Here is an 11,577-nt window from a genome sequence, read left to right on the forward strand (position 1 = left end):
TGTGCCATCTTCCACACACAGAGAAGTCCCCCAATCGTCCTGGCTCCTCATCCAAATCCCTCCTAAACACTCACTTCTTGCATCAGGTAGTAAGCACTAACCCACGTCAGTCGAACGCTGCCTTCTCCATCCAACAGAGCCCAGGTAAGGGGGGCGGGGGGGAAAAAAGCAGAGAAATGTCAAATTCAGTCCATCCTCTTAGTCTCCCATGCATCTTATCTGTGTCTGAGCCATAAATCCCTGGGGTTAAGGCCCACAGTGTAGAGGCGGAGCAGATTGTCAGCACTTAAGTATCACTACCAATGCGTTCCTAAAGCTTCTGGATGCCAGGGTGAGGGGCACGTCACAGTGAGGTCCCAGATCATGTTTAGAGCTCACGGGGTAGCAGGACTTGTCTGGAAACCAGCCAGGAAAAAACATTTTGTGGGACAGACAAATCAATCTGAACATGTGCAGTCCACAGCTTTGAAGTCTGCAAACCCAGGACCTGACCTGCCATAAACTCACATACAGTCCTCACAAAGGATTAAACAGCAGCCAAAGGGGTTCCCCTTGGGGCCTGGTTATTTTATCTTGCCAACGAGTGTGGTACACCCATGTCCATTTATTCCATTTGGAACCTAGAGACACAGTAACTCCCTTAGGACTTGATTCTCTGGTGCCTTGCCCCATGCGTGCACAGTCATTTCAGCCAGTGCAAGATGGGTGTTAAAATGCTGCCATTTCACAGTCACTTTGCACTAATGGAAACGATTGCACGAGAAACATGGCAGTGGAGACTCCGGCCCCTGATGCTGCCAGGAATGTTGGATCCACAGAATAGTTTTCAGATGTAAAATATAAATCAGAATACATTTGTGACAAGTCATTAAAAGGGGTGGGGAGGAAGCCACTGCAATTCTGACACATTTAGTAGATTTCAAAACAAGAGATAGCTACAATAATCTGCATTATAAACTGTACTGAGGCAGCAATGGCTGTTGAAAGGAGAGAAAGATCAGACCTTTCGGAAAGAGCTCTGAATAACCCTCTTGTTGTCAGGGAGATTTCTAGGAATTTAAAAATATATAAAAAAAAATCCTAAAATTTTATTAAGTTCTATTTTTCCCTCATCCCCTTTTAAAGTGTTATGATCAGCTCCATGCCTTCACAAGGGAACTCTTTAAAGTATGCTGAGAATTTCCATTATAATTCAATGTTTCTTGCAGGTCTGGTCTCTGCTTCTCAGGAGTTGCTATAAATGCTGCTAAAAGGCTCCCATTGTAGATGGGACCTTTAAGGGGATGGAAATATTTTTTACTCCATGGATCAATATGCAGAGATGCCAGCTTTATCTTTTGTGGTGTTGTCTAGATTTGTGAGCATGCACGCAGGATTTAGGAGAAAGTGGCAAAAAGCAGGACAGTTCTCTGTGGGGGCCATTTAATTTAGCTGATCTGTGGCTGTAATGAGGGAATTCCCCCTACCTCCCCGTTAGGATACTTAGTTTCTCATTTTGTTTTTGAAATTCTTAGGACACAGGCTAGGAAGATATTTCTCTTGTGGGTATTCTGTACAGATGTGCTGTTCACATTACTTTCAGAAGATGGCTATTACAGCACTGCGGTGTTCATTGTACACTAATTACAACTAATAAGGAAATCCGGTGTAATTGCTAAAGTAATTTGTCTAGTTTAGCACCTGCTTTCAAGCAATATTAATAAAGCCTCATCAAGGACAACTGAGATGGAAGATGCCTATTAGATCACCCAGTCCCAGAGGAGGATAGCTCCCTACAGTACATAGCCTAGTGCTTTGTTCAGGCTGGATTAGCCTGTTTCCTGGTAAAGCTGTAAATCAGGCAGTTTTTCTAAGTAAATTACTCACAACTAGCTACTTAAAAAGGTAAAAAGCAGATATCAAACTAATGTAAACCACTGTATTAGAGATTGTTAAAGAATAATCACCTTAATCTTAATTCAATCATAAACAGTGGGTAATTCAGTCGGTCTTGCATAAAGCCACATCAAAACAGCATTTACCATTCCATTTTTTTTTTTTTTTTTTTTTTTTTTTTTTTAAGTGCTTTGTGTTTCAAGCTGCAAATCTGATTCAGGGATACCTGTGGCACTTCCTCCGTGCAAATAGAACTTTGCAGCCTTTTCTTATTCAATCACCAGATGGCAGCAGTAGCTTGGTTTTGTTTTGTTATTGAGGGTGAAAAGCTGCTTGATTCCAAGCCGTGCAAATGCATTTAGGGATCATTCATGGCATGAATTTAAAAAATGAACAGAAAAAAAAATTTAACCATTTCATATTTTATATATATTACACACACACACACACACACACACACACACACACAGAAATTCCTTGGTCAAGAAGAGGCTGATCATGGAAGCAGTATCTTCCATGCTTGTGTTCCAATTAATCAGGGCAATCTATCACCAAAGGACAACATTCTTCCAGGGTAAACCTCCAGGTCAAGTCTGTCAGACTAGACCCCGTACTTGTGCTGGTACTAGCAGCAATCCAGTCTGAAATCAGAGGTTTCCTTGTTGCTCTGTATTTCATTATGTGCTGCTGATGGACAATTTTATCTAGTGAATTACCTACTCTAAGTCTGTGTAAATAGATGTTACATCTGCAACTGGGCCATAATTACTCACAGCCTTTGCCGGCTTACAAACACTGTAATTATTGAGTCACTAGAATTATGCTCAAGTCTTTCAAAACTGTCCTGAGAGAGGACAGTGGATGATGACAAAGAGAAATGAGACTACCATGTGGGAAGAAGCTAGAACAATCAACTAGTTGTCAGGGAGTCTGGTATTAGTTTAAAAACGGTCCATTAAGCACCCGAATGCACTTACACCATCCCTCCAGTCTTCACTGCATTGATTAAATAAGCATTAAGATCTTAGTAAGATAACTATAAAACCCCAAGTTATTCTTGTCACACGTTGGTAAGGATGGAACTCTGCATATATATTGGTAGGACAGATGCCCTAGTGCAATTTTCCTCCTTATTCTATCTACTATATCTCCTCTGGGGCCTTCCCCTCCGACATTCTGTACCAGCTCATACCGGGTCACCCTGCCCATCGTCACTGACAGTCACAGCGTAAGAGCAGGTAGCTGCTCTCCTTTGGCTTTGAGACTTGCACTGCAGCAAAGGGTGGTGATTTCACAGCTGAGTGAGAGTTTAAGATTGTAGTGCCCTGCTACAGGGGAACTTTCAGGCCGGAAAGAGACCCCTTGCAGGCTTGCTCCCTGCAATGGAGGTCAGTTTTACCCTAGAATATTTCTCCTTCTCCTTAAAAATGTCTCCTGCACCCCTGGCAGAGGCCTGAGAATTCCAGCCCCCTTCTACCACCAAAGCCCTGCCTGCCACCTGCTGGGTTTAGAACTCAACTGATCTCCCCCTTGAAGCCGATCTACTGAAAGGAGGTCACAGCCTGAATGGGAATGCAGAGCATCCACCTCTGGCCCATTGGGATGGCTTCTGCGAATGGCGCTTTGTACCAGCTGACCCTAACGTAGCCTGTGATAGACAGAATCATTACGTGGAATATTCTCTGTGCAAAGATAAGAGGGAAGGTCCTCTCCTGGTTTGGTAACTGGTTAAAAGATAGGAAACAAAGGGTAGGAATAAATGGTCAGTTTTCAGAATGGAGAGAGGTAAATAGTGGTGTCCCCCAAGGATCTGTACTGGGACCAGACCTATTCAACATATTCATAAATGATCTGGAAAAGGGGTAAACAGTGAGGTGGCAAAATTTGACGATGAGAGAAAACTACTCAAGATAGTTAATTCCAATGCTGACGGTAAAGAGATACAAAGGGACCTTAGAAAACTGGGTGGCTGGCCAACAAATGGCAGATGAAATTTAATGTTGAGAAATGCAAAGTAATGCACATTGGAAAACATAATCCCACGAGATCTTGGAGTCACTGTGGATAGATCTCTGAAAACACCCACTCAATGTGCAGCGGCAGTCAAAAAAGCAAACAGAATGTTGGGAATCATTAAGAAAGGGATAGATAATAAGACAGAAAATATCATATTGCCGCTATATAAATCCATGGTACGCCCACATCTTGAATACTACATGCAGATGTGGTCACCCCATCTCAAAAAAGATACATTGGAATTGGAAAAGGTACAGAAAAGGGAAACAAATTATATATGATTTGGGATATGGAATAGCTTCCGTATGAGGAGAGATTAATAAGACTGGCACTTTTCAGCTTGGAAAAGAGATGACTCAGGGAGGATATGATAGAGATCTATAAAATCATGACTAGTGTGGAGAAAGTAAATAAGGAAGTGTTATTTACTCCTTTTCATAACACAAGAACTAGGGGTCACAAAAGGAAATTAACAGGCAGCAGGTTTAAACAAACAAAAGGATGTATTTCTTCATACAAAGCACGGTTAACCTGTGGAACTCCTTTTGAGAGGACGTTGCGAAGGCCAAGACTATACCAGGCTTAAAAAAAAGAGCTAGATAAGTTCATGGAGGATTGGTCCACCAATGACTATTAGCCAGGATGGGCAGGGATGGTGTCCCTAGCCTCTGTTTGCCAGAAGCCGGGAATGGGCAATGGGGGATGGATCACTTGATGATTCCCTGTTCTGTTCATTCCCTCTGGGGCACCTGGCACCGGCCACTGCTGGAAGACAGGATACTGGGCTAGAGGGACCTTTAGTCTGACCCAGTATGGCTGTTCCTATGTTGTTCTTAAAGAATTTCTGCCTGAGTTTCTTTAGTGTGCCAGATGCTAACAGCTCGATTTGCAGAGCCGCTGAGCACCCTACATATCTCACTGGAGTGAATGGGTGCTGCAGATGATCAGCACCTTTTGAAAAAAATCCAGCCATCAGTATCCCTTGTTTTATTTGCCCAGGATTTGCTGGCATTGCTTCACCCCCAGCCAACTTCTCCGTGTCACAACAGCTTTGGCAGGGCCACCTTTCCTGCCATGTAAGTAGAGAGTCAAGGTCCTCTGAAATTGAAGCTTTATTCCCATAATAAAGCTCCTTGGTAAGTTTCATTTTGTGCCCTCTTTTGCCTTATAACTGTGGCTTAGGAAAAGATGTCATCAGTAAACAGCCTATAGAGATGTGTCAACTCCTTTCAGTCTGTGTCAGCCAAACCTCATTCAGCTAGATCTCAGGCTGAGACTAGCTGCTGCATGTTTTATGTAGGAAATATTTCATACTGATGATTGTCTTGCTCTATTAGATTTCAGCCCCTTTCGGGAAAATAGCATGAACTAGAGGAAAAAAAAAAATCACTCCAGCTAAATGAAAACAGATCATAAGTATTCTAAGGGCGCTCATGCAGATTGGCACTGCAAGCAAGATGCATGGGGCTGTCAGCCTCATCCACATGTACTGCAAAATATTGGAACAAACAGCTGATTAACAGCAATCACAGAATCCCTAGACTGGAATAGGAGAGAGCATTTTGGTGTTGCTGAATGTGTTCACTACAGCGCCAAAGTTTCCCACAGACTTTAATGTATTTATCCTCCACTCCTCCCCTGTGAGGTAAGGCAGTGCTAATATCCCCGTTGTACAGATGGGGAACTGAGGCACAGAGAGACTATGTGGCTTGCCCAGGATCCCACAGGGAATAAGTCTGGGGCTTGGGAGACAGGTTTGACACTGTAACCACTCGATAATCATTCCTTTCTAGACTAGGAAAGTTCAGACACATCCCGACATGAGGATACCCATTCCCCCTGCCCCTCAAAAGGCACCAGGCATTTCTCCACCAGCTGCCTGTCTCCAGTAAGGAAGCAAACTGGACTACATCCGCACTAACTCTTTGTAAAGGCCGCCTTCTGCCTCAGGAGCCTTTGAATTCAAGCAATGCTGCCAGCAGCTCTAACTCAAAGTGCCCTCTCAGACAGCAAGGCAGACAGCTCTGTGCTTACAGCATCCAGGGAAGGGAACAAAAGCCCTCCCAAAAGAGCAGTACAGAAAGTTTCAAAAGTATTTCAGAAAGTATTTTTCCAGTTAGGAAAGGGAGGTGGGTGTATTGGGAAAGTGTCTCTGAAGCCTGCAAGAGAGACGAAGGCAGCTAGAGAAACTTGAAAAGATGGGAGAAAACTAAAGCCATTTATTCAAAGGGCCTGAAGTTTTTGTTTTGTTTTGCTTTAAGAAAAAAAATAAAAAATGAACCTGATCCAAACCCAAAACAGCTGGTTAGATTTTGCCAACCAGTTTCACAACTCTATTTAAAAAAAAAAAAAAAAAAAGCTCTTGTTGCAATTAAGGCTTCTGAGCTAAGCTGTGTGTGCGCATGCAGAGTTTGCCTTGTAACATGTTATTTTAGTGGGGAGAATGGCTAAAATCTCTCCACCTTCTATGCAAATTGTCCCCCCTCCATCCCTTTATCCCCCCTAACGCCATGTGTCTTTGCTGTGTACACAAGCCAAGCAGAGGGGTTACTGAATTTGGCCCTTGTTTACCAAGTACATAGAAGAGAGATTTATTCAACTACACACAGCAATTTAAACATCAGATTCAGTTCCTCCAAAGAGACTCACCAGCTGCTGAGATTTTGATAACATCCTCAAACAAGGAAGATTTGCACAGACCTCACCTGGCTTTCTTTCATGACATTTTGGGACAGCCACTTCACTAGAGCTGTGATTCATTTTTCTCTCTCTCATTGATCACAAGATCCAGACATCTTAAGCCTCAGCTGAGCTGTGACTGAAGGTACATACAGTGGTAAATTATTTAGGGGGCCCTATGCCTAAAAATACCATGAAACAAAGTATTTTAAAACAACAAGACATTATGCTTTGTCTATGGTGCATTAGCCATTTCACAAGCTACCATATAAAATTTTCATTTAGGTTAACTGTAAATGATATAACACACACGTCTCAACCACACTTGATGCATGGGGCATTTTTAATATTGCACATTGTCACAAAGGACCAATACTTCACATGAAGGACTCTGGGCCAAGCAGTCTCCTCCCACAAGTAGCATGTATTCAGCTCTTAAATCTTGCACTAACCAGAGAGCAAGGCATTGTGTAGGTGTGACTGGATAGAGGAATTGCCCTCTTCTTTGTGGCATTCCACCTGGACAAGCAGGTGCATGGGTAGGTACCACATAACCACTCCCCAACGGTGCTTCTGACATGCATTGGGATTAGTCAGCCAGATTCATTTCTGTACTTGCTATGCCAGCCAGCACCTCACAATCCCTTCACTTCTGGTCTACCTTACTCTGCCTAGTATAGGGCTAGGAAACTCTCAGCAAGCAACAGCACGCCCCCATTCTCCCTACCAACCGGAGACTGAAGTCGAGCAGAATTTCAACAGTGAAGCAAATGAGCAACAGGAGAATGTGGCACACTTCAATTTTAAAGCAGCCGTGGCACCAGACCAGCTCCTCTGGTGCCCAGTGCCACAGAGCACAGTGGCCAGGAGCAGCAGCACTGTGACTGTTACACTGGGTAGCATTTTGTCTCTTTAATTAAGATAGGCTCGGATTCCTGCCCGGGGTCAAAGACTAACAGCCATCTCTGTGTCATCCCCGGTAGAGGAGGACGACAACGGAGTGGACAGCGGACTAGAACATTAACTCCTTGCTACGTAAATCAGAGAGGTGATTTCAGTTTGAAACAAGCCTCCTTATGAGTCTCAGGTCAGAAGCATGATTAACAGCACATTTCCAGCAGCAGTCACAAAAGGGCCTGGGAGACAACTTTGCTGAGAGGCTGGTGAAAAACGAACGGCAGTGGAGTCAGTTAAGATCCCTTTTTCATACAGGCACCAAGTTCGAGTCTTCCCAGCCTGAAAAGCCTCCTCCATGCAATATACCACATTCTGTTCAACTTTTAAAGGGGCTGTATTGAGGGTCCCAATCAAACCCTGGGCGCTGTTCAGAGCCTTTCCCCAGCTGGGCTACACTGCACTGGATGCAGTAAAGACATGCCACAGCATCTCCCAGTTTACATTCCAATGCAGTGCCGATGTGAAGGTAGCAGTGCCTGCCCAGAACTGTCAAGTTAGACACCCAGCTCTGTCAAGAGATTAGGATAATTGAAAGGGCTGATGCCCATGTGTCTATTTGTAGTGGCCCAAATTTCATTGAATGCATTGTAGTATGAGTGATGCTCACAGTCACACCCCTTCAATAAAGTGGTTCCCCCACTTTATCCAAAACAGAGAACACCAGAAATACCAGGAAGGAGGTAGGGGGTGTTGTACAAAAGCACCTTTTACCAGCTAGTAAAACACTGGCTTGGAAACTGATTTTATTCCTACCAATTGCCTGTCCCCCAAGAAGAATCACACACGGCAGCATAGAATGGCCACATTCATTACAGCCCTTTGCTCCTATAATCGTCAGTGCATCATTTGAGACTCTAACCTTCCTAGTAGCCTTTGCACCATTCTTCAGAGAATGGCCCTGCCCTTACGTAATCGGCGGCGGTTCAGAGAATAAAGAAAAGGAGATATTCCACAGCTGCACTGCACCAATGAGCCATGCTTCAAAGCATAAAGAACAGGAGTACTTGTGGTACCTTAGAGACTAACAAATTTATTTGAGCATAAGCTTGCGTGGGCTACAGCCCACTTCATCCGATACATGTCATGCTGCCCAGGAACTGAAGCACCATGGCTTTGGCCATTTGGAGACTTAAATTTATGCCAAGCTGCCCTGGAACATCCCTTCTCAGCGTTGGGATAGGAGGCAAGTACTTCTGCTTTAAAATCCACGTGCGTAACACTCCAGTAATATACAACACGTCCATATTAAAGTAAGTTTGACTCAGCAGAGGGCAAACAGCAAAGGAGTAGCTTTGTCTGAAAGTTACCGAAAGCAAAGAAGTGTCCTTAGCTGGCAACCACAACCAGAACCCCACACAGCACCATTCCCCATCCTCCCTAGGTCCCACCATATTGTCAAGCACTGATACAAACACAGGGCCTGATCCTGCAAAGATTTACACACATCCTCCCCTTGACTTCCAAATCTGCAGGATCAGAGCCATGTCACAGCAACACAGCAGCCCCAGCACGGTGATTCTGGTGTGGCCCTGAATCACTGTTTTGGATGGGGGTAGATACATTGAGCAGGTCTTTCTATGGAGAACTTTTGTCCTTCAAATCCATGTGTGTTTTACGTCTAGAAAGAGTTTAGAACTACTGGAGTGGATCCATCAGACCAAGGTTAGAATAACTCAGTCCTTTATTTTGCATTGGTGCAGTTCAGTCCCTTTACCTGGGAGAGTGGGGCTTGCTCTATGAAGCCTGACCAGCCTGTATGTTTTAGACAAGGAACATAACACAAGCACACACCTAAGAACAAACCTAGGCCCAACTCTGCAACAAGCTCCACACAGATAGACTCCCCCAATCCCATACGCTTCCCCATTGACTTCAATAGGGGTCCGGGCAGGCTCAGCAGACTGCGCACACAGAGCTCATAGCAAGGGCAGGGCTCAGCTGATTAACCCTGGGTAAGAAACATTTCTCAGTGGAGAAGGCACCGTCTCTGCCCCACAGCAGCAGGCTGATCTACAGAGACAGTAAGACCACAGATATTCATATATGAAAACAGTTCCTACCAGTCACTTGCTCCCACGAGGTCAGAGTCCCTAGAGAATCCTTTGCTCCCTCCAGACAACAGCCAACCTGGGATCCGGTAGGTAACCCCTGAAGAGGAAAGGATAGCAGTGTCATGCCAATGCGCCCCAGTGAGAAAGTGCTCTTCCTGCAGCTGAGAGCAATCCCAGCCCCCTCTAACTCCGCTGAATACCCAAAACAATAAAATTGTATTCACCTCTCTCAAGAGACCAACCCCACCAGTAAAAGATCACAAATCCTGTAATTTCACCCAAGCCTCCTCTCCTAGCTGCTTCGCTCCTAGAGCCTGCTGGCCACCCATATCAGCTAACATGACCAGCTGTGGCACTCGCACAGGTGGAGGCAGTTCTGTGCTATTAGCAGTGAGGGGCTGGACAGAGGATCCCCATAGCTGCTTGGTAAAATTCTGTCACCAAACAGTTTCCCCCCCCCTTCTCACAGAACTCACCCTCCTCTGGGCAATGCTAAACCATTCCCCCCAGAGATGTTATCTCAGAAACACAATGCATTTAAGGATCAATTTGTTTGCTTTTGGGATGCACCAGATGTAAGGTACAGAAAAAAAGAAAGAACAATCCTAGCAGTGGATACCCTTTAGCTGCTCTAAAAGGCCTTCAGACACCCCCAGACCTCCTTTCAAATGATACCAGCCAAACACTCTGCTTGGCTCTTCATGTATACAGCATATTTCCCAGGAATAGAGTACAGTACTAGCATTTACACTGGAGTGCCCCAGAATAGTTTGCCTCCCTATTGAGTTTGAGGGGGGGAGTGTTGTTAAACAAATTAGTAGGTTTTCTGCACCCTCACCTCAAGCGCCCAGGACACGGGGCTTGCCACAGCCTGAGGCCCCAATCCTGCAGTGTGCTCATTATGGAGCTTGAGGGAAAGGAAGTTGGCAGGGGGCCCCCAGTTAGAATGTTGGGGGACAGCTACTGGTGACCTCCAGAATTAAAAGCACAAGTTGTCACAGCCTGAGCTAAGAGCTGTAACACACCCATAGCTTCTGTGGGCTGGGGAACTCTAGTGCACCCTGCCCGCTGGGTTACCTGCTTTCTCCAGGATGGGGAAGCTCAACCCATGTGTGGTGCACAACAGTTTGAATCCCAGATGAGCCACCCCATATGGGTGGGTGCCATTTTGGTCCACACTAGGCCATGGGGATTGAACTGGGGACTCTTCAACTGGACGCAGGGATCTCTATAACTTAAACCCAGACACTCAAACTAAGAGCATATACTCTGTGGGTTGGGCCCAGAGCGGGACAGGTTACACTGGGAGCAAATCAAGCATGTGTCAGCGCTAGCTTCATCCTTCTCTCTGTGCTTTTCACCAAGCACAGTCCTGGTCACACGTAGCCAGCGGGGGGTTTGTGCAGCACTGACACACGGGCCTGTGACTCTATGGCAGACAGCCGCTGGCAACAGGTGTGTGTGTAAACAGCCTCACTAAAGCCACGCTCTGGCAAACGGCCCCTGGGGGGGGGGCAACTCACTGGATACTATTATTTTACTGGGCCCTGTGTAATTTACCCCTCCTCACTAAGCTCCCCTAGGCCCCCGATTGTTTCTAGTATTTTTCCTTGCAAGTAAAACAGAAGAAAATTCACGGGAGCTTAATGAGGGGGGCTAAATTACACAGAGCTTCCTGCTGCTTTGGGCTGAGGAATGCAGGCAAATACACCAGCACAGGGCCGGCTCTAGGCACCAGCAAAACAAGCTGGTGCTTGGGGCGGCATGGCCGGCGCCGCTCGCTCACCGAACAGTTGATTCACGCGCCACTACTCACCTTCCCTCCCAGGCTTGAGAACCTGGGGGGAGGAGGCAGGGCTGGGGATTTGGGGAAGGGGCGGAGTTGAGGCGGGGCCGGGGGTGGGGTAAGAAAAAAATGGGGGCGGACAAAATTGTTTTTGCTTGGGGCGGCAAAAATCCTAGAGCCGGCCCTGCACCAGCAGCAGCTTGCTGTTTCCAG

At 45.7% G+C, this 11,577-nt stretch overlaps 1 long non-coding RNA gene across 1 annotated transcript in view; it reads right to left on the reverse strand.

The window, feature by feature from the left end:
* Positions 1-9,930, reverse strand: part of LOC135981580 (uncharacterized) — a 116,162-nt gene extending 106,232 nt beyond the window's left edge. Inside the window, exons 1-2 of the long non-coding RNA XR_010598662.1 lie at positions 9,803-9,930; positions 9,588-9,675 (exon numbers count right to left, since the gene is read on the reverse strand). This is a non-coding gene — a long non-coding RNA (uncharacterized LOC135981580). The remainder of the gene's footprint in view (positions 1-9,587; positions 9,676-9,802) is intronic.
* Positions 9,931-11,577: the final 1,647 nt, after the last annotated feature.

This window comes from Chrysemys picta, chromosome 2 (genome assembly GCF_011386835.1).
Source record: "Chrysemys picta bellii isolate R12L10 chromosome 2, ASM1138683v2, whole genome shotgun sequence".
Lineage (NCBI taxonomy): Eukaryota > Metazoa > Chordata > Testudines > Emydidae > Chrysemys > Chrysemys picta.